This window comes from Phyllostomus hastatus, unplaced genomic scaffold, assembly GCF_019186645.2.
Source record: "Phyllostomus hastatus isolate PE091 unplaced genomic scaffold, TTU_PhHast_1.1 phas_contig_524, whole genome shotgun sequence".
NCBI classification, from domain to species: Eukaryota; Metazoa; Chordata; class Mammalia; order Chiroptera; family Phyllostomidae; genus Phyllostomus; species Phyllostomus hastatus.
Genome location: NW_025333900.1, coordinates 486,672 through 509,647, shown reverse-complemented (window position 1 = coordinate 509,647; position 22,976 = coordinate 486,672). Strand labels below are relative to the sequence as shown.

General features: G+C 40.6%; 1 protein-coding gene across 3 annotated transcripts in view; it reads left to right on the top strand.

Annotated features, from left to right (window-relative positions):
- Positions 1 to 22,976, top strand: part of NEDD9 (neural precursor cell expressed, developmentally down-regulated 9) — a 178,689-nt gene that overhangs the window by 20,649 nt on the left and 135,064 nt on the right. For 2 of the 3 annotated variants that reach the window (XM_045847093.1, XM_045847092.1), the window contains one exon: positions 1,340 to 1,454. The exons of the other annotated variant lie outside the window; for it this stretch is intronic. The gene's annotated coding sequence lies outside the window, so the exon portion shown is untranslated. The remainder of the gene's footprint in view (positions 1 to 1,339; positions 1,455 to 22,976) is intronic. 3 annotated transcript variants of the gene reach the window in all.

Below are 22,976 nucleotides of genomic sequence, written 5' to 3'. Positions count from 1 at the left end.
AAATGTCCTGATTGACAGGGCCATGGGCATGTGCCACCCCTAGCTCCTGAGAAAAGAAAGGTTGAGGCTCCAAAGAGACAACAGAATCTGGTTCCCAGAAACAGGAAGAACAGATGCTGGACAACTGAAAGTCCACCACAGTTTTAAACTGAGCCATGAACCATCCCAACCCCATCAGACCTGATTACTCCATCAACAGCTTGCACTCCAGTTTCTTCCTCCACCCCCACCTAGCTGATTTTGCCCTGAAACACCATGCTATGAGAGTCCAAGGCCATCACCAGCAGTCTTAATTTTTAAGACCCACAAAACATTTGGCTGAAGCTCACAGCAGCCCCAGAAACCAGGAGACTCCATTCGAATAACAGAGAGCTTTTTGCTGGGCTTCCAAATACGGAGCTCCTGCAACTTGGGAGCTGGTGACTCATGCCTTTTGTGTCCTGTCTGGCCCCACGTTTTCCAGCTGGGTCTGTGACGTATGACTCGGTCTTTTCTTCAACATGTCCCATAGAAAAGGAATAAATAGTCTCAGGGCTCTCTTTTTCTTCCTTCCTTTCTTCCTGTAATTCATACTCTGGCCAACTCAGCTTTGTTCAAACCACAGCATCTCACACTGCCCTGCAAGTTCTAACACAGCTGCTTGTTTTCTTCTTTAGTCCTCTGTTAAGCCAGGAGTAAAGTTGTACCTTGTGGCTAATTTTTAGTCTGTAAACCTTATCCCTGGCTAAGCTAAAATCTTAGATTGATCAGCATGAAAATGCCAGCTCCCCTGAGATCTCTGAATTGTGGCTTCATGTTATTATTCTCACCCTGACACTCATTTAAGGCCGTTCCAACTTTTACAACTTGCTTTCTCCTATCTGTCAGTAAGGTGGTGTTTTGAGTCTTTTTAAAAGCAGTTTTTTTCCACTCCTTCATCACCCTGCCCCTACTCCATTTGATTAATTTTATTTTGTACATAATTGCATAATATATCCCTAATTTGGGTAAACAGTTTGTCTATTCTAAAGATGTGCTTTAAGAATGTTTATTATACATATTAATTATCCTCTCAATCATGTCGACTCTGTCTAGCAATGGGGCCAGTGTGTTAGTTTCCCAGTTATGATGTAACAAAGTACCCAAACCTGGGTGACTTGAAATGACATAAGTGTATTCTCTCACAGTTCTGGGGACCAGAGAGAGAACATCTTTGTCTCTCTCTCTGAAACTTCTGGGGGAGGATCCTTGCTTGCCCCTTCCAGCTTCTGGAAGGTAGTCCTTGGCTTGTGGTGGCAAAACTCCAACCTCTCTCCATCTTCTCATTGCTGTCTTCTCCTGTGTGTCTCTGTCTTCACAGGACTTCTCTCTTCTTACCAGGACAAGTCATACTGGATCAGAGCCCACCCTAATGATCTCATCTTAAATTGATTAAATCTCCAAGACCCCTGTTTCCAAATAAGGCCACACTACAGGTACTGGGAGTTAAGACTACAGCATGTCTTTTTGAGGGAAAGTACAGGGGACATAATTCGACCCATAGCAGGCAGGAAAGAGAGAACAAAAGAAAAACAAGGGACAGAAAAAAATGACTCTTTGACCTTGGGCAATCAAACCTTCATTAATGGTAGGAGACCCCTACCATTAATACCTTGAGATAGGGGAAAGGGTGTAATGATGGAGGTGAGAGCTACAAGGGGAAGGGGCTCCCCTGGAGGGCAAAGAGGTAGAGACACATCCGTGCTCCAAGTACCTACTGCGTGTTTTACACATTTTGTCACACTGGATCCCCAAATAACTCTGCCAAATGAAGGCTATTAGCCTCATTTAATAGATGGGAAAACTGAGGCTCCAGATAAGTGAGTAGACCTAGAACATAAAGCTGTAAATAGAAGGGCCACATCATTCTTATTATTACTATTTTCATTTTCAGTATTAATAGTCATCAGTTCTCACATGCCTACTATGTACCCAGGAAATTACCTAAATTAGCTCAGACCTTCACAGACTCTGAAGGATGGATGTTGTTAGCAATATACAGGGGAAGAAACTGAAGCTGAACCAGGCTAAGTCATTTGCCTAGGTTTTTCTGACTCTGAAGACTGCTTTTACCACTATGCCATGCAGCTGGGGGGACATTAAGGCATCCAAATTAAGATTGACTTAGCCTCAGAAAAGGAAGCTACAAGGAGAAACTGAATAGTTGAATTAGAGGCTTAACAATGTCAAGCAACACAAAAAGAGTATGTTCCTGGGGGAATAGGCTAGAGTGAAGAGTAAGTGGTTAGCCAGCTGATCAGTGGCAGGAGAGTTAGTTGATCAAAGAAGCAAATGACAGATGCCTGTTGCTAATATGGCTAAGCAATCTGGGCTCACTCTTTGTGTAAATATCTATATTGCCCACTCGAAAAGGATTCATTGAATATTGACAACTCACTTCTCTGGAGCAGAGGTAAGAGGGAAAAATAGGTTTCCAACATCCATGCTTCCCAGGAGAAACTCTCTTGTGTCTCCTGAGAAGTGATGGAAGGAACTGGGTTTATTAACCCTGAAGAAGAGAAAACTTGAGATGCAGGTAGGATAAGAGAAAGTCTTTGGATATTGAGGATGCGGTACATGGAAGAGCAAGCCACTAGAGAGGGCAGGGCCAAACCCCCCATCTTGTGATGGCAGCTTTGGACTCCATTTGAACCTACAGTTTGCTAACAAGTTCATTTGCCTCACCATGAAATGAACTATCTGCTGGGGGACCACTAAAGAAACCTTAGAATTCATCTAGTATTCTCAAACTGCTGTGTTGTTTAAAACCTTCAGAGTCCCCTTGTCTTTGGGATGAAGTTGTAACTCCTTAAGAAGGTCCAGGAGCCCCACCCCAATCTGGCCAAAGCTTATTGCTCCATCCTTATCTCCTACCACTTCTCCCTTTGAACTTAACAGTCTAGTCATGGGTCTTCTGGGAGCTTCCTAAATGTGTGAAGAGCTCAGTCACAGCCCCATCCTGGTCTGCTCTCATTGCCTTACCTCACCCTCTCAGTCTCTTCCTTCCTTCTTCCCACCCCTTTTCTTTTCTGCTCTCTGTGCCCTGCACATGCTGTAAACTCTCCCTGGAACATATTCTTACACCCTTTGATCTTATTCAGGCTTACTCCTTTTATTCCTTCCAGATTCCACCTCTTCCAAAAAGCCTTTTCTGATTTCCCCCAACCCTGCAAGACATTCCTTCCAGAGCTCTCCAAGTGTACAATGTACAAATACACTGTATTTATCCATGCACCCCAACTAGCTATCTACTTGCCTGCCTCTTTCCCAGGGGTTTAGCCATAGTGTCTTGTTCAGCATCTTGGTCATATACCCTTTAGCACCTGGCACAAAGTAGGTGCTCAATAAGCATGTTGACTGAAAATATTGAAGGAGTCCAGTCCTGTTGATATCTAAGTTTCCATCTACTGCAAGAGTCTGTGAGTCTCAATTTCTCTTCCCACAGCTAGTCACAAAGAACAGGAAGTTGCCAAAGCCAGATGATTAGACTTCTTCTGCTTGAGGTTGCCCAGGTCTGCCTGATCTTTGCAATTTGTAATCAGGGTATTTGAAAGGGAAACTGGACCAAGAGAAAAACATAGTTTTGATGAGGCAAGACTTGCAAAATAATTAATTGCGTAACAGTGACAGTAACCTCTGAGACCATCTTTGGTCCCGTTCAGATTATAGGAGATGCTATATGGGTCAGCTTTGTGGAAGGGCCAGGGGACACTTATCACAACTGTGACTTCAGTGTTTAAACAGCCTTCTCCCTCAAGCTATTGCCTCTAGAGGTCAGCCTGATAACTGAAATCCCCACCTTAAATGATTTCTGCTTGAGGCAGGATATACATGAAAAGATTGGATATAAATGAAAATACATTACCCGAATGGTATAACCCTTGAAATCACTTTTGGCCATTAGGAGTCAATTGTAAATTAGTTTATTGTTTACTAGATCAAACTGTATTTCCCAGACTAGTCCCTAAAGAACTGTGAACTGTGAATTTCTCAGTTTTGAAGGTTGGAAAAGACTTTAAATTTGTACTTCATCCATTATCTTTTCTGATCTCAGAGATACTCTGAGCTAGATAGATGGGGGAATTTTATGGCCGGTTTGCAAAGAAAGAAACTGAGTCTCTGGGAGAAGTGACTTACCCAAAGTTGTGGGTCATAAAGATGAAAAGAAGTGGCCCGGGATCCCAGTCTTTCACCCCACAGTGCCCCTCTTCACTCCACACCTCCTGGCCCTGCCTCTCCATCTCTTGTGGAGAGATGGGCATCCTGAGTTGAGGCTGAGAGGTGGAAGCAGGACAGGTAGGGTGAAGACTGGGCAGAGCAGGCTGGGTAAGCTATGTCCCAGATACTCCTTAGTCCAAATGAGGATCCATAAGGGGGGGGGGGGGGAAGGAACTGAGGCACAGAAATGCAATTGCGAGGAGAGGAAACAGGAAAAAATGGCTGACCCTCTACAACTCAGTGTTTGGCTAGGCCTGACTCAGTAAGTAGCTTTGGGCTATAGCTATCAAGTGTGCGTTCCTACAGAGAACAGAAGTTTTCACACCATCTCTACATGGAGCCCAAGAGCTGGGACCTTACTGAGCACAACATCAAGGCAGCTGCCTGCAGCAGCTACTGGTTGAGTGACAGAGCTAATAAGGAACCTTGAGAAGCTGCTCTGTCAGCAACCAGCCCAGACCCTCTCTTCAACACCAGTGCTGCCCAGTCCCAACTTCCTCCCACAAGAAGAGTCCAGTCTGGCTTCAAATAGAAACTATGGAAATAAGTCAAAGAGAGCCAAGCCCTTTCTGCCTGCAAATTCTAATGCGTCCATTATAATGAGACTGATTCTACCCAACAAACAGAAGGAAGATTGAACTTACCTGGGGGCCTCTGAGCCTTCTGATGACCATACTACAAAAATGAACCCCAGACATTTGTTTCCTTAATAAAGAACAGTACTCTTTTGAGGGGTATTTAACAGCTAATACTGGTCCCCCTCCTTCTTTTGTTTTTTAAGGACTGTCCCCATCATAAGAAATAGTAAGGCTGGGAGATTCTGCTGAATCAGTACCTAGTAGAGAAAAATCTCTTCTATGTAATATAAAAGATTCAAATAGTACATTAATGATCATGCATATTCATTCAATGAGCATTTTTTGAGCACTTTACAGACACTCTCCCCAGTGCCAAACACTCTCTCCAGTGCTAGAGAAGGTGGACAAGGTCCCTATTCTCGCAGAGCTTATATTCTAATAATGGATACACAAATAAGCCAAATAAATAAATAGATATACTAGATCATGCCAGAGAGTGGAAAGTGTCATACAGAAGCTAGAAGTGAGTGATGTGGTGCAGGAGATCCTTTAGATTGAGAGGTGTCAGGAGTCATACCCTCAGGCAAAGAAAGTGGGGACACAAATTGTATTTGAGGAAGCAAGAAAAGGCTAGTGGGGTTGGAGGGCATGAACCAGGGAAAGTGCTAAAAGATGAGCTTGGAAATTGTTTCCATCCTCATCTATCACCTTGACTTAGCCTTTTGATGTTAGCTGAAAATACCTTTCTCTAATGCTGCTTTGCTTAGTACTATATTACTGTTTACAACCCATGCATGATGTGTTGCATATCTTCTACTCAGAGACAAGTCCTCTGCAAGTGTTTGTGAGGTTGAAAATATATTCTTTCCTCCCGAAAGTCCATTTGGAAACTTGGGGGCAACGGACAGGGGACTAAGAAAAGATTCAACATTGGACAATCTAATTGTGACAAGTGTGACTTGCAAGATATTTGGTCTTCATACATAGTTCTTGGCTCACAGTTCCCCAAACTCTTGGGATTTCCTAAGTGTTTAGAGTGAGGAAGGTGTCATTGTTATGTTCATGGAGGTGAATTTGGATCCCACTGAAAATTGGGGGCTGATTGCCGAGAGAGCTAACCATGTGATTAGAGTTTTGGAACTTTCAGTCTCACCAATCCACTCTCCAGGGAGGGGAGAGGTACTGGAGGCCAAATCAATTGCCAATAGCTAATAACTTAGTCGATCATGATTATGTGGTAAAATCTTCATAAAACCCAGGAGAGGAGCTTGTTGGTCTTTTTGGGGGGAGAGCTTCTGGACGAGTGAACATGTGAGGGTACAGGGAGAGGGTAGTGCAGGGCATAGAGGCTCTGAGCCCTTTCTCCATGTCTTGCTGTTCCATATTGCTGTTCCATATTGCTATTCCTGAGTTACATTCTTTTACAATGTTTTTCTGGGTCCTGTGAACCACTCTAGAAAATCAGTCAAATCTGAGGAGGGGTCATGGGAGCCTCTGATTTATAGCCAGGCAGTCAGAACTATAGATGACACCCTAGACTTACAATTTGCATTCTGAGGTTGTTATAATCTGTGGACATTTGATGAGAAGCCCAGCTAACAACCTGGGATTGCAGATAGCATCTGAAGTGTGTGTGGGTAGGGGAGCAGTCTTGTAGGACTTAACCCTTAACTTGTGGGATCTGATGCTATCTCTGCGTAGATAGCGTAAGAATTGAGTTAAATTTCTGGACACCTTGCTGGCATCTAAGAATTGCTTGTTGGTATGAGGCAACTCTCCACACCAGAATTGGGCCTAGAAACTCATTTTTACTGAGGTTCACTTGGCAACAAAGCCATAACTGATGGTGGCCATGACAGCAGGGGAAGAGAAATACAGAGCTAGAGCGGGCAGGAGAAAAGTCTTTTTTTAAGGTTTTCAAATGCAGCATACACACTCAATCACATACTCACATACACACGGGCTCATGTGCTCACACTTGCAATCTTGGTTCTTGCTTCTCCATCTTGTCCACTGCTGTCCTGAACCAAGATAACCAAGATAATATACACAGGTAACTTGAAACCCTGAAAATTCTTTCACACTGTCCCAAAGGACATACTGTTAAAATAATCATATCACAAATGTCAGTCTCTTGTTACTCAATTTTCTTGGCTTAGGGTTAAAGCACTAATCAGTTCATCTTCTTCTCTCACCTGTACCCCCAGCATCTCTCTGTTAAATCTTAAGTATTCCCACAGAATCTTATTTTTAAAGGATTTGATTTCTTTATTTTTAGAGAGAGGGGAAGGGAGGGAGAGATGGAGAGAAACATTGATGTGTGAGAGACACATCGGCCAGTTGCCTCTCGCATGGCCCCAGCTGGGGACCTGGCCCACAACCCAGGTACATGCCCTGACTGGGAATCAAACCAATGACCTTTTGCTTCACATGCCGGCACATAATCCACTGAGCCACAGCAGCCAGGGTTCTTCTCTCAGAATCTTCAAGGTTATTTTCTCTCTCACCCCTTCCCATACTGCCTCACCCTTGTCCCTCTTTCCAGGCCCCCTCCCCAGCCACCTCATTCCAGACAAGATCTTTCACAAAATATCTTCTTTTTTGACATCTTTTCTACTTCCACAAGAATGTCCCCACACTTCTTTCCTTTCCATTAAGCTGGTGACTCCTCATATTTATAATTCTAACATTCAGAAGGACATAGAGTGAGAAGTATGAGTACTTTTCTCTTCTTCCCTCCCAGCTGAGTCCCAATGCCCAGGTCCTTTGAATACTGACTCTAATGGGAGTGGGGGGGCCAGAGTGGGAGGAAGAGAGGGATGATAGAGGAGAAAGTTATTGCTTTTTGATGATAAAAATAAACAAAGTGGGAGATAAGGTACATATTTTCTGACTTTTAGAGATGGAGAGGCTGATATTCCTGATGGGCTAAGGGAGGGGTGTAGTATTGGCCAACAGCCAGGAACAATGCCCATGAGAATGCAGTCACACGTTGGAGTGTGTGCTATGCAGTACAAGTACAGGAGAAATCAGAGAGGCTGCAGTTTGCTTTGGAGGAGGTGGCACTGAGGTCACACACTTCAGAGTCATCAGACTATATGTTGGAATCTTATTTTATCAACTAAACTGTGACCTGGAATAAACATGCCCTTATCTGCAACTTGGAATCCTGTTCCCTCTTTTTTTCTGGAATGGTGTAACACTTAGGAGAGGTGCGTGATGCTGTTGGTATTTTATGCACACCCCCTTGTCTCTCTCTTCAAGGTAAATATCTTCACTAGAGTGGACCATCTAATAGGAAAGACCAGGTGGATTTTTTCAGGTGTCCGAAATTTGATGCTAAATGAGGTGCCTAACTCTTTAGAATCCAAGCCACATTCATATTTTAATAATGATGTCCATTACAATCACTTTTTTATAACCAGAGACGTGGCAGACCCAGGTGTGCTGAGATCACTACACTTAGTAGAGTTTATACTTACTAGTCTCTGAAAGAACCAAAAAGGTGGTAGATCTCAGGATGATAAATAGTAGCCCACCCACCTCTGTCTCTTACAAACTGCAACCCCATTTCCCTTTTCTTTGTCATCTTCTCCCTAGTTATACCTGTATCTCTAGTAAGCAAAGTACAGAAAAATATCTGAGGTTATGTTTATTGTAAACATCTGTAATGCATCTGAGAGCCTAAGTAAAGTATCTCACATGACATGTCACCTACACACACATGTATTTCATCTATGTGTAACAGCTTTTTACTCAGGTTTACTGACTTCTAACTTTGAGTTAGACTAAAATCTGATGTGTTGAGTTTCACAACATAATGTGGTATTATTTAAGGCTATCTACTCAATTTTATATTTGATAACAATAAAGGAAGTTCATTCATTCATTCATTCATTCACATAATATTTATTGAGCATGTGTTATGTGCCAAGTACTGTTCTTGGTCCTGTTTACAATGGTGAAAGAAATGGACAAAAGTGTCTACCCACATGGAAGTTACATTCTAGAAGGAAAGATGAAACAAGATAGATAAAATATACAGTGTGGTAGACAGTGATATGTACTACAGAGAAAACTAAATGTATGCAGTATTAGGGTACAAATTTAAATGGGTGGAACCTCAATAACAATGTAACTTAAAATTTTTTTAACCCACCTTATTAAGATATAATTTATCTTCTGTAAAATTCACACATTTGAAGTGTTTAAATTGACTTTTAACCAATGTATATACCCACTAAACTAACAAGTTAATAGAAATGTCCATCTCCTCAGAAATTTTCCCCTTGCTCTTGTATAGTCAATCTCCTACCCCCAAGATACCATGAATATGATTTATATCACTATAGACTAGTTTTTCCTGTTTTAGAATGTCGTATGTTTAAATGAAATCATATAACATGACATCTTTTGTATGTGGCTTCTTTGGGTCAGTTTAACCCATGTTATTACATTTATCAGTAGTTTTTGCTTTTATTACTGAGTATTAATCCATTGTATGAATACAGCATGATTTATTTATTTGATTATTTATTATTTTTGGTACTTTTTGTTTGTTCTGTAGTTTCTATTTGGTATTATTTCCTTTGGACAGAAGGATGCCCTTTATTCAAATCTGCTAGTGATGATTTTCTCAGATTTTGTTTATCTGAGAATATCTTTATTTCATCTTTTTTAAAAATATTTTTGTTCAATATAGAATTATGGGTAGGCAGGATATTTCACCTAACACTTGAAAGATATTATTTCATTATCTTCTACTATTATAGCCTCTACTATTTCTAATGGAAAATTAGCATAACTCTGACCTTTGTTTCCATGTATGTAATGTGTCTTCACTCCGGCTACTTTCAAGATTTTTTCTTTATGTTGAGTGTTCAGAAGTTCAACTATGACATATCTATGCAGGATTTTCTTTATCTTTGTTCTTCTTGAGCTTCTGGGATTTGTAAGTCATTTTTTAAAACATTGAGGCAGTTCTTTTTTAAAATATATTTTTAAAATATTTTGTTTATTTATTTTTTAAACAGAGAGGAAGGGAGGGAGAAAGAGAGGGAGAGAAACATCAGTGTGTGGTTGCCTCTCATGCACTCCCTACTGGGAGCTTGGCCCACAGCCCAGGCATGTGCCCTGACTAGGAATTGAAGTGGTGATCCTTTGGTTCATAGGCCGGCGCTCAGTACACGAAGCCACACCAGCCAGGGCACATTGAGGAAGTTCTTGGCCACTGTTTCTTTATATGTGTTTTTTCCTGCTCTCATGCTCTTCTCTTTCTGGGATGTCAGTCACCCATGGGTTGGACTATTTGACTCTGTTTCATAGGCCCCCGATCCTGCATTTATTTTTATTTATCTGTCTCCAATGGCAGTGCTTTTTTCCTCTCCCATCTTTACTCTGCAAGCCCCTCCAGGTACTGCACAATTCCAGAATTTCCATTCAGTTCTTTTTATGGTTTCCATTTCTCTGCTAAGATTCCTGATCTATTCACTCCATAATTCCCCTTTTAATATTAGTGAATATATTTTTAACTTTTTAAATATGCACTGTAAAACAACATTTTAAAGTTTTTATCTTCTAAGTCCAATATTCGATCCATCCTAGAATCAGTTTCTTTTGACAGCTTTTATTTTTTTTACTCTAGATTACATGAGTTTGTTTTGTTTTGTTTGTTTGTGTATTTCCACTTTTAGTGGTTTGTGATTGACTGCTGGACATTGTGAATTTTACATTTTAGAGACTCTAGATTGTTCAATAGAACTTCCTGCATTGAGGAAAACGTTCTATGTCTGCACCGTGCAACAGGGTAGTGGCTATTGGACATTTGAATATGAATGAGGAACTGAAGTTTACATTTCATTTAATTTTTGTGAATTAAAATACTTACATATTTACCTCCATAACTGCTCAACCTCAATTATATTTGTTTCTATCTCAGTCCCATAGCAGCTGATACTTGGTAAGCCTTGGACTGCTTATCCATGCACACGTAGTGTCCAGCCCTCAGCCATGTACTCAGGGAGGAACTCCCCAAACATGTACACGGACTTCGACATCTGATTGTGTGATGATCATCTCTTGACCCAGTGGGCTATTTTGTACTCTGTATATGAGGGGTAACAGACACCCAGTTCTTGTCCTCAAGGCATATGTGCAGCTTGGTAAAGGAAGCCAACATGGAAACAATATCTTAACATTAAAGTAAATAAGAGCTAAGTAAATGTACATGTTTTCATCTCTTAAGTATGAGAAAGCTATTCATTCAAACTGGGGAGATTTTTGGAGACTTCTGGGAGGCAATCAGTTAGATTTTGAAGGATGAATGAGACACAGACACTTTGAAAAAGAAGGGAATTTGTATTGTTCACGTGGCTGCCTGGCCTATTTGAAAGTCACAGGCCCACCAGGGATGATGTTCCATATATGGCTTCTGAAGATCCCCTGAATCTGTGGCTATGGCTAATGTTTAAAGAGCTCCTTAGATTAATGTGAAACATAGTGAGTTTGACATAGCCTTTATCTCCATAAGCTCACATTCAGATTCAACCGCATGAAATATGATGTAGTTATTTCACAGTTGAATGAGTTTATTAACCTGTGTTTAGAAATTAGATGATGAGCCCTGGCTGGCGTAGCTCAGAGGATTGAGCACGGGCTGCGAACCAAAGCATCGCAGGTTCAATTCGCAGTCAGGGCACATGCCTGGGTTGCAAGCCACGGCCCCCAGCAACCGCACATTGATGTTTCTCTCTCTCTCTCTTCCTCCCTCCCTTTCCTCTCTAAAAATAAATAAATTTTAAAAAAAAGAAATCAGATGACAAATGTGTGTACAGTCTTGTTGAACAAGAAGCATTTCCCAATTGCCTCTGAAAATTTAGGAAAGGCTCACGAATTGCGAACAGAAGAGAACTCAGATGGGCCCTGAAATTCCAGCACCAGTAGCATTTGGGAAATGAATGATGGTCCATTGGCCACAGAAGGAAACAGATACATTACTCAAAGGTTTTGATTAATGCATGGGGTCTCACATTTCATCTGGCCCAGCATGCATTGAGTTGATCATTTCTAGCGTAGCCCATGGGAGGAGAAAAATTTGACAACATAGAATGTAGTGAGCCAGGAGGGTCAGTCCCAGAGCAAACAGGCTGCTGTGCTTTGGAGACACCTGTATAAAACCTGAGGAGAGCCAGCTTTTCACAGAGTTTAAAACATATCTAACAACTCTGGCAGCAAACAGAATAACCATCTCATTAATGGTGTAAAAGCAGTGGGCAGGCTCATCACTTTTTCAAAGTTTTGTTTGTTTTATGAGAAGTCAACTAAGAATTTATTAAGAGTGAGCAGTAAAGAGCACCCTCCTTGGAGTGCACCTGTGCCCTTCTCTTGGGCATATACTCTTTACAAAAGAATTCTGGGAGCCCCCATGATACTTTCAAACAGGAGAACAGCAGGCAGCAAAACCCCTGAACCTGTCCTCAAGGCCTCTTTTCTCTGACTTCTCAGTGAGCTAAGGCAGCCCAGCCCAGGCTCATTCCCCCACCTACTCCCTCTCCTGTTGCTCCTTCTATTTTAGGCCCTCTCTTTTTTCACTGTACATTTAATAAATGTATGTACTCTAAAAAAAAAGAATGGTCAGAAAATATTCATCAAAGAAATACTACACAGTCATCAAAAAGAATGGGGTATGTTTATGTATTCTAACAGAGGATTATCTCTAACATCTGTAATTAAGTCATGAAATCCAGGTATAGAATGATATGCATAGACTATAATCATTTATGTAAGAAATACGTGTATGCACACACATAAAAGAGGTTGCCTCTGGGGAGGAGAACTAGGTAGCAGGGACTGAACAAGCAGGGAACTTACTTTTCAGTCTATCATTTTGTCTTTTAAACTTAGTTCTACATGTACCTAAATTCAGATAGGTTGTATTTTTTTTTCAGTTGAGAAAATCTGAAAGTGTAGGAAAAAGAAAATAACAGCTGTAATACAAGTTTCAAAAGAGCTAGCAATAGGTCCCTGCCTCCCTCATTGGTAGAAGGGCCCACAACCATGTCAGATGGTTATTACAATTCAGTAGGGATGTTTAGGATATAGTCCTTCCCTCTGATATCCCCCTGAAGTTATCCTGAGTGTGTTAGTTTGCTAGGATTGCAGTAAAAAAAGTACCACAAACTGAGTAGCTTAACAAAAGAAATTTATGATGTCACAGTTCTGGGGGCTTAAAGTGTGAGATTAAGGTTTGGTCTTCCAAAATCTCTGAGGAAGAATCTATGCTTCTCCCCTAACTTCTGTGGTTTGCTGATAAGTCTTGGTATTTCTTGGCTTGTAGAAACATCACCCTAATCTCTGCCTTCATCTTCACATGGTGCCCCCCCACCATGTGCATGTGTGTGTGTTTCTGTGTCCAAAGTTCCCACTTTTATAAGAATGTCATATTGAATTAGTCATAATCAATGAAGAGGTCCACCCAATGACCTCATTTTAACTTAACAAATTACATAGGAAACAGTTCTATTTCCAGATAAGATCACATTCCAAGGTACTGGAGGGATAGGACTTCAACATGAATTTAAGGGGATGGGGTACAACTCAAGCCATAACACCAAGTAATACCTCCCTTATCCAGAATTACACTGCTTATTGAGGGGAAGTATTTTGCAATATCTATAAGGTACAATTAACGGGATGTAATGCCACATTCCTCAAACATGAAAAGTGGATAAATTATGGCATGATCAGATACCTCAAAAGTTTTGAGTGTATTATCAACCTCTGAGAAGGAGCTGAAACTTGGTTAACTAAGAATGACAGTTTCTATAGTCAGAGCAATACAAGGAAAGTAAGCTCAGATTCCATCTCCTCTCCTCCCCCATTCATGCCAACCAAGAGTATATTCACTCAGTAATGTCTAAGAAGTACCTATTACTGCCTGACACTGCACTGGGAGCTAAGCACAGAGCTGGACAGAACATCCTCCTGCCCTTTAGATGGAGAAAAGACACACATGAAGTGACAATTATGTTGATGTGGTGAATGCTAATGTAGAGATATGAGCAAGGCAGAAAAGAAAACCCCTAACTGGACCTGCAGATGCTGAGAGAGGTTTCTTGTGTGAAGTGACACAACAGCTGACACCTGAAAATTGAGGCAGAGATTAGAGGTAAGTGAGGGCAGTGGGAGGTGAGCAAAGGGAGAAAGGAGTCCCTGGGGTTGCCATGTGCAAAACAAGAAAGACCTAGGCAGCCTTCTGGTGACTCAGGATAGAGACAAGGGAGTTGGAGATGAATCTCAGGTGCAGATGAACTCCTGAAGCATTTTCATTTTCAGCATGAGGATTTTGGACCTCTTTACCCTACATGAAACCCTGGACGATTTAGGGGAGCCACTTGGTCAGATTTCCTTTCAGGAAGATCTTTAAAAGAGATAATGAATTAAGGGAGGAGATATTAAAGGGAGGGTGCCATGCAAGGAAATTTGTGTATTTGGGAAAAAAAAGGAGCAACAAACTATAGTTGTGGTCACAGGAGTAGAAAGCACAGGGAATACTTATTTTCCCCTATTTGCACATATTCATTTCATTTTATTAAAATTTTGTATTTTCAGATTATAAGTCAATGCATGCTCAATGTAAAAAATAATGGAAAAATGTTCATGTATATGGAATACAAAAATGGCCCTTAATTCCACTGTAGGAATAAGCATTATTTATTTTTGCATGTATTCTATTAGGTTCTTTTCAAAATTCTGTATATATATGTGTATGTAGTCATTTATTAAAACTATTTTGTACCCTGCCTTTCCCACTTTATGTATCACACTCCTCTATTCCATAAGTAAATTTGTACAAGTTAATTTTTAATTGATGTATCATATTTACATGGCCAACAAGAGCACAGCTTTGAAACTGTTAAATTATACATAGCAGCAGGAGGCGATTGATTAGCTGATGGAGTAAGAGGGAAAGAAAGAAAACTGGGTAACCTCAACTTTTGAGCTAAAGTTATTCTCCCTACAGTTGTCTCTTGTTTAGGCCTGAACTAGAAGACACATTACATGAAAAGGATTCGTGAGTGTATGTTCTATTCAATTTCAACAGTGGTGAAAATAATCACAGTTCAAGGCATGCACACACATCTCCAGGTTCAGAAACTGCCAGAGCATTCATTAAAGCAGATAACATGGCCTGCAATGAAATCCTCAAAGGATGTGGGGGATAAAGCAAATGCACTCCTAAACACAGCTGCCGGCCGCCCAAATCCCACCTGCTCTTGATGAGCCATCTCAGGGAAAAGCAAGTAGAGACAGCCTTCTCTGCAGGAGGTAAAACCTTTCCAGGCTGTGTGGCCCCGGCCCTGCCTCTGCACCTGTCACTCACCTGACATCTTCTCCACATCCTGGAAGGCTAAGTTTGTGTTAGCATGCCCTCCGTCTTTCCACAGGGAGGAGGAGGAGGAGGAGTGGTCTGTTCAAGAGGGGATACGATACCTGTTGAGCACAAGTCCAACTGAGATGATTAATAAAGTTTATTCATTTCTCAAGAATGAAAAGAGGAGGTATTGGGAAATAAACAGACTAATTAATCAGGCAATTCATGTTTGGTTCAGTTTGGTTTCCATTTTCTAATGCAACTCCTACACACCTGAGCTTCTGCAGAGATAAAATTGTGTCTTTTGATGGATTGGGAACTGAAATGTGTTCCCTCTTTAATCTCATGGATGGAATGCAATATATTTTAGTCACTTTCTTCTTTTTGTTCCTGGACCAACCATCAGAACAAAATATAAATAATCACTGGCACCTGAGGTAGACTTTCAAAAGGAAAACCCTTCCTTCCCTTTTCTTTTTCTGAAGTGTGTGAACTGTTTCTGTTCTTGCCTATTTTTTAATTTGTCTTAAGGGAAACCATAGTTTAAACTGTGTCTTGAACTACGTAGAGCCAATATGAGGGGACTACTAACTGATCTATTAGCATTTATTCTCCTGAAGAGAAAATATGATATGTGCCTAAGTTGAAACGGTCTCTATCATTTATGGTTCATTGAAACTCATCTGTTCCATACTAGGCACATACTGACCTGTTGCTACCCATTGCCTGAAATTATGCTAGGCACTGAGAAAGCAGAAAGGACTGCAACATAGCACACACACCCTGGCCTCAAGGATCTCACAGCTGAGTTGGGAGCTAATGTCAATAGGACATGATGTGTGCTATAATGAAGTCAAACACAGAGTACAAAGGACAGTCTAATTCAAGGAGTGTCAAGGTTGGCTTCACAGAGAAGATGCACATGATTTTGAGGGAACAGCAAGGGGGTGGAGTTATAAGAGAACATGGAACACTTGGAATACTAGAAGTGTCTCCATGTGATGGGAGCAAAGATAAGAGGTGTGCATACTAACCAGAGACTCCCCACCATCCTGGAGGTAATGGAGAGCCACTGATGAATTTTAAGGATTTTAAGAAGGAAGATAATGTCAAATTCAAGCTCAGTAAGGGATTCACCGAACCAATGGTCACTGTACCACTGCATATAAATGTTGTCTTATAAAGCTAAAAGCTGAAAATCTATTTGGAAACTCTACTCTGTAGTTCTTATAATGAAAACATGAAAATATCTCATGGTTTATAACTCTGGGTTAAGAAAAATAAAGGACAATTTATAGTTCTTATTGCCTTACCTTTTCTCTTAGGGCAAAACATACATAACAACAATAAAAACAACAACAACAACAACAACAAAACAACCTCAAATAGCACTCACTGTTACCAATGCTGTTATTTAATCTTATATCTTTCATTATGAAAGACATGCTGCTTCTGGTTCAAACTTGGGCCAATTGACAAAGCTTTTCATGTCTGTTGACCTAATAATCAGCCATTGCACTCTAGGATTTAGAGGGGAACAGTTTAAAAACAGCTATTAGAGCATTTGAATGAGAGCCCCCCACATCATATGCCTGGGCTTGCTTCTGCCACAGAGAAGCTACCATTTTCTACCCAGGGAGGTACCGTGTGTCTGAGCCGTTTCAGCACTAGCAGGTAAAAAGCTGCTCACATCAAATATGGGTAAATTGTAAATTCAGTTATAAGATTTAGCAAGAGGAGCCATATGAAATAAACCCGAAGGCTTGTGGCAAGACTGGTCTAGTGTCGAATTTTGGAGAATGGCACAGAGGTCATTAAGGGAAAGAGACAGAGCATCACTTTATGCCTATTGTTAATGATTAGCTTTGAACATTCTTGTTTCCTCTAGTGGAGACTGAGTTTTGGAACTGTTGTCTTACATTTAAACATCTTTGGAGCTCTTTATTTTGGCAGCTTTTGTCATTAGGATAAAAGGCTCTTAAATCGTTTCCCCCCCTCCGCCCCCAGCCATACTGTATTAAGTAATTGACATAGAATGAATGTTTGTGCCCCTTCCCCTCCCATTTATATTTTGAAGCTTAATCTCCAGTGTAATGGTGTTTGGAGGTGGGGCCTCTTTGAGGTGATTAGGTCATGAGGGTGGAGGCCTCATTAATGTTCCTATAAAAGACACCCCAGAGAGTTCCCTTGTCCCTTAAACCATGTGAAGACACAATGAGAAAATGTCTATGAACCAGGAAGAGCACTCTCCCCAGATGCCAAATCTGCTGATGCTTTGATCTTGGACTTTCCAGCCTCCAGAACTGTGAGAAATAAATGGTTGTTGTTTTACAAGCCACCCAACCTTCGGTGTTTTTGTTATATAGCAGCCTAACAGAAATTGCTACAAAAAATGGGATGGTACTATAACAAACTGGTAAAAATGTAAAAGCATTGGAACCAGGTAATAGGTACAGGCTGGGAGAGTTTTGAGATATATGCTAGAAAAAACCTAAATTGCCAGGAGTGAAGCCTTAAGGACAATTCTGATGAGAGTTCAGAAAATAAAAGGGAGAACTGTAAAAAAAAAAGCCTGGAACTTCTTAGAGAATACCTAAGTAATCGTAAAGAGAATGTTGGTAGAAATGACTGGTAAATGCCATTATGATGAGGTTCCAGGAGAAATGAGAAACAAGTTATTGGAAACTGGAAGAACAGGCAAAGAGCTTGGCTAAATTGTGTTTCAGTTCTAGGGTTTTGTGGAAGATAGTACTAGTGAGTGATAAACTTGGATATTTAGCTGAAGCTGTTTCTTTTTGTATTTTTCTTAATAGTTTATTTTTTATTATATTTTTCCATTACCATGTATCCCCCTTATACCTACTTCCACCTCCACCCACTGTCCATGCCCCACAAACACCCCACTGTTATCCGCGTCCATGAGTTCTTTTTCTTTTTTGCTCCACCCCTCCTCCCCTAACCACCCCCACAAGCTGTCAGCTTACTTTCTGAGTCTGTCTCTATTTTGCCTATTAGTTGAGTTCATTTGTTACATTCTACATGTGTGTGAAATTATATGGTTTGTCTTTCTCTGACTGGCTTATTTCACTTAGCATAATGTTCTCCAGGTCCAATCATGCTGTCCTAAAGGGTAAAATTTTCTTCTTTCTTATGGCTGAGTAGTACTCCATTGTGTAAATGTACAACAGCTTTTTACCTACTCATCTGTTGATGGACACTTGGATGGCTTCCAAATCTTGGCTACTGCAAGTAATGCTGCAATGAAAACAAGGGTGTATATATTCTTTCAAGTTAGTGTTTCAGGTTTCTTTGGATAAATTCCCAGAAGTGGAATCACTGGGTCATAAGGCAGTTCCATTTTTAATTTTTTGAGGTATCTCCATACTGTTTTCCACAGTGGGTGCACTAGTCTGCATTCCCACCAACAGAACACAAAGGTTCCCTTTTCCCCACAACCTCTCCAACACTTGTTTGTTAGTTTATAGGTGATAGCCATTCCAACACATGTGAGGTGTTATCTCATTGTGGTTTTAAGTTGCATTTCTCTAATATTGGTGACGTTGAGCAGCATCTTTTCAAATGTCTACTGCCCATCCATGTGTTCTCTTTGCAGAATGTCTGAACATATTCATTAATACATGTGATAAGGGGTTAATATCCAAAATTTATGAAGAATGTATAAAACTCAACACCAACCCCCCCCCCCCCCTCAAAAACAATCCAATTAAAAAAATAACTGAAGCTGTTTCTAACCAAATTGTTCAAGGTGTGACTTGGGTCCTCCTGACTACTTATAGTAAAATTCAAGAAGAGAGAAAAACTTAAAGATGGAATTTTTAACAACAAAGAAGCAGAACTTCCTAGATTCACAGCTAGAAAGAAATTTGCCTCAGGGTAAATCATACCTTGTCTTACATGTATTTAATTTAGTTAATATTTAGATGAGATTTGAAACTTGAATTGCTGCTGGAACAAATTAAAGATTTTAGATGCTACTGGGGTAAAATGAAGGTATTTTGTATGCAGAAACAGTATGGATTCCATGGAAATAGGGACAGACTTCTATAGACAGAATGTCTTGTGTTCCTCAGAAACAGGATTAGGATTAGTACCCTTATAAAATTGACTAAGACAAAAATATTTCCTTCCACACTGCTAAATTTACCTACATTTCCCTCCACACACCTCTCACTCCCGCCGTGTTCATTCAGACAAACTAGCAATTTGTGAACCAGTCAATGCTCACAGCAGTCTATTGTCTCTGTCATGCAAGTCTAGCCAATAGTGTCTTTCTGGGCAGGAGAATTTTCATCTCTTTAGTTCTTCTCCTACCACAGTTCCCCATCTCTTTCATAATTTTGGTAGACTTACTCTCTTAGTTCAATTTCCATTTTTCCCCATGAGAATCACTAAAATTGATGGCATCAGGAGCTCCAGTTTGAACCCTACAGAACATTTAGGAAGAAGGATTTGGGTTTAGTATTATTCTTTCCCCATCTCTAGAAATATGGGTAGCTAACTAAGTGAGGTTGGTGATTGCTTTCTCTAGAAAGCTTTACACTAAATTACAAAATATTTTATATGTAAAAATGTGTGTAATAAACTAGTTATTCAATGGGTTATACAGAAAATAGGCCCTAAAACAGTGCTAGATTAACGAGGAGTCACTTACGGTATTTTGCCACATGTAATGCTCAACCATGAATAATGCACATCCATGTTTTTGGCCCAAACTTTCAGGAAAAAATCTTTCACTTTAATTTTGTAATTCAATTTTTTATTTATTTATATTTAGAAACAAAACTGATTATCATATTACAGGGTATTATTTTGCATATGAATATATCAATATTGCTTTCTACAGTTAAACTTTTAATGCATAAGCATAAATAAAAGAATTAAAAACATTTATATAGATATGAACTCATACTACCCGTGTATAATGCACATCCTTATTTTTCCATCAAAAATCTGGACAAAAAAGTGTGAATTATACACAGCAAAGTATGTTATTTTCTTATGGCACCATAGAAATCAGAACAATATGACTTTGATGGACTTATCCAGAATTTTATAGCCAAATTAAAGGGAAGAACCATTTTGTAACTTGTGTTTTAGTATTCCTTTTATTTTACTTATACATCAGAGGGAGCACCATAATATTTCACTGCTTGGAGATTTGGCCTAAGAGCTAAAGGCAAGTAGAGAAAGAATTGGAAACAGGCTCACCTTTGTTCTATACTTTGTCTTTTCTGCCTCTCTTTGGCTCTAGTTTTCATAGAGCACGTATCGGATTGGGAACTGTGATTATTTGGCTTCTGTTATCAGCAGGGTTTATTTAATTAAAGTAAGCACAGTTTGCCTTTGTTACCTCCAGCCCATGTCTCCGCCCCCCCCCCAGTTATTCCAGGTGCCCACCCCAAGTCCCCTGTTCAATCTCATGGTGTCCCCTCCTTCACTTCAGTGCCCCCAATGCTCTCTGCTCCTGTCAGAACCTCTTGCAGATCCATTAGTCATGTTAAATTAGCATCAATTCTTTATAAGTTAAAAATTATCTCACTGCCAAGGAAACATATCAATATGAGTCAAAGTTGTTGATAAGGAAGGAGTGTCTAACTGTAGAATTCTTATTTTCAACCAGTGGAGATAACTAGCTAGGGCAGGCTATCTCAATGCTCCTAATGCTCCCATGCTCCCATTGTATGGACCTGCACTATCTAATATCAGAGTCACTAGCTGCATGGGATGATTAAATTTTAATTAATTAAAGTAAAATAAAATTAAAAATTTTAATCTTCACCAGTCACAAGAGCCACATTTCAAGTATGAACTAACCACATGCCTCTTGTGGCTAATATATTGGACAGCACTGATTTGAACATTTTCATCATTGCGAAAAGTTCGTTGGACAGGACAAGCTTAGACAGTCACTTTTTGACCTACATAAAGGCAGTCTACTCCTTGCCCTAATGTTGGGTTCTCAACCTTGGCACTACTGATGTTTGGGACTGGATCCTCTTTTGTCATGGGGGCTGTTCTGTACACCGTAAAACAGGTATATGCATATCTGGCATCTATCCCCTTCATGCTAGTAACACTCCCAAGTTGGTCCAAAGGGTATGGGATATTGCCAAGCTAATACCACTCTCACCCACCAACCCACCCAGCTAGTTGTGACCATCAAACATGTCTGTAGACTTTGCCAAATCTCTCCTAGTGGAAAAAAACTGCTCCCAGTTGAGAATCACTACACTAAAACTGGCTGACACTTCAGGGGTCAGAGAGAACTAGAGAGCAAGATGAGTTCAGGAAGCTGTGAGCTCCTAGAGGGTGGAGATGCTGCAGGGGACAGGCCATGCACATTCCAAGTGTCCTTGAAACATTACAGATAAGAAAAATTTTAGAATGACATTTTTATAGCCAAGAAAGATTCTTTGCCTGGTCTTGGGAATTCCCCCAATACTAAATTGTCCTGTGTGTGGAAGACCAAAAGAACTGCAGGGTGGGGCTGTAAATCCACAGGAAGGCAGAGAAAAGACCCAAGGGACATATTATGGGGTGAATTAACTTAGTACAACAAAGGTGAAAGGGGTTGCCCTAGGCTTCACTCTAAGATTTCCAGCCTGGTGTGCTAAGCTGCCTGTTCCCAAAGTGTCCATTCATGTACTAAATGGCCATCGCTGCTTCATCAGCTGCTTGTCAGCTATAAATTCTAACCCAGGCTGGGTCTCTCTTCCCAGGACCAAAGTCATAAAGAAGTTTTCCCTTGCACAGGTCTTTGACACATGTGAGACCAAAGTTCTGTATTTGTCTTATGGCCCTCTTAAGAGGTTAGCCCTTCCAGCCCTGGCTGGTGTAGCTCAGTGGATTGAGCGCGGGCCATGAACCAAAGTGTCGCAGGTTCGATTCCCAGTCAGGGTACATGCCTGGGTTGCAGGCCACGACCCCCCGCAACCGCACATTGATGTTTCTCTCTCTCTTTCTCTCTCCCTTCCCTCTCTAAAAATAAATAAATAAAATCTTTTTAAAAAAAGAGTTTAGCCCTTCCCTCTGTGATCTGTACTCCTCCTGACTGTGATGCCATGCCTGTGTCTCGCCGTGGAATTCTGAAGCAAGACATTGGAGCATGAATTCAAAGACTGAAGGACTTAAAATCTTAAATAAGCAAACGTTTTTCATTATTTAAGATTTTAAAGAAATTGAATACTGAAACATTTATGGCCACAGCTTCCTTTGTGAGCTGCCACCGATTGCTTTCTTGTTAGGAGACATCTTATGGAGAGAGAGCTCTTAGCCTGCTCCCGCTGGGCCACTAACTCACAGCAAAGCTGAGTCAGCCATCCCCTGGGAAGACTGGTGAACAGTTTATTCACCACACACTTCTAGCTGAAGTGAATGGAACCAAACTCAGAAGTGCAAGTTTACCATAGAAGGCAAAGCAGAGACAAAGGACTGCTTGTTGGCTGCATACTTGCATTTTAGGTTTAGCTCAAGTTGTTTTTGTTTTGAGGGACAATGTCAATCATCTCATAAGTAAATGAAGACAATGATTCAATAATTCTGTCAACATTAAGAGTAAAGAGAAACCACGCCACAAAATACTTTATATACTTTAGCTTTCAGTGATAATGAGTTGCCCAGTGTCTTCTGGGGTGACTGACTTCTTGTCTTTCCTTTTATCCAGGGGCTATCAGAATAACCATGTTTCCGTCTCAAAGCTCTGCCCAATGGTCTGGCACCACAGGAAATCATCCAGTGGGATTTGAACCTTCCTACAGGGCCTAAATAAT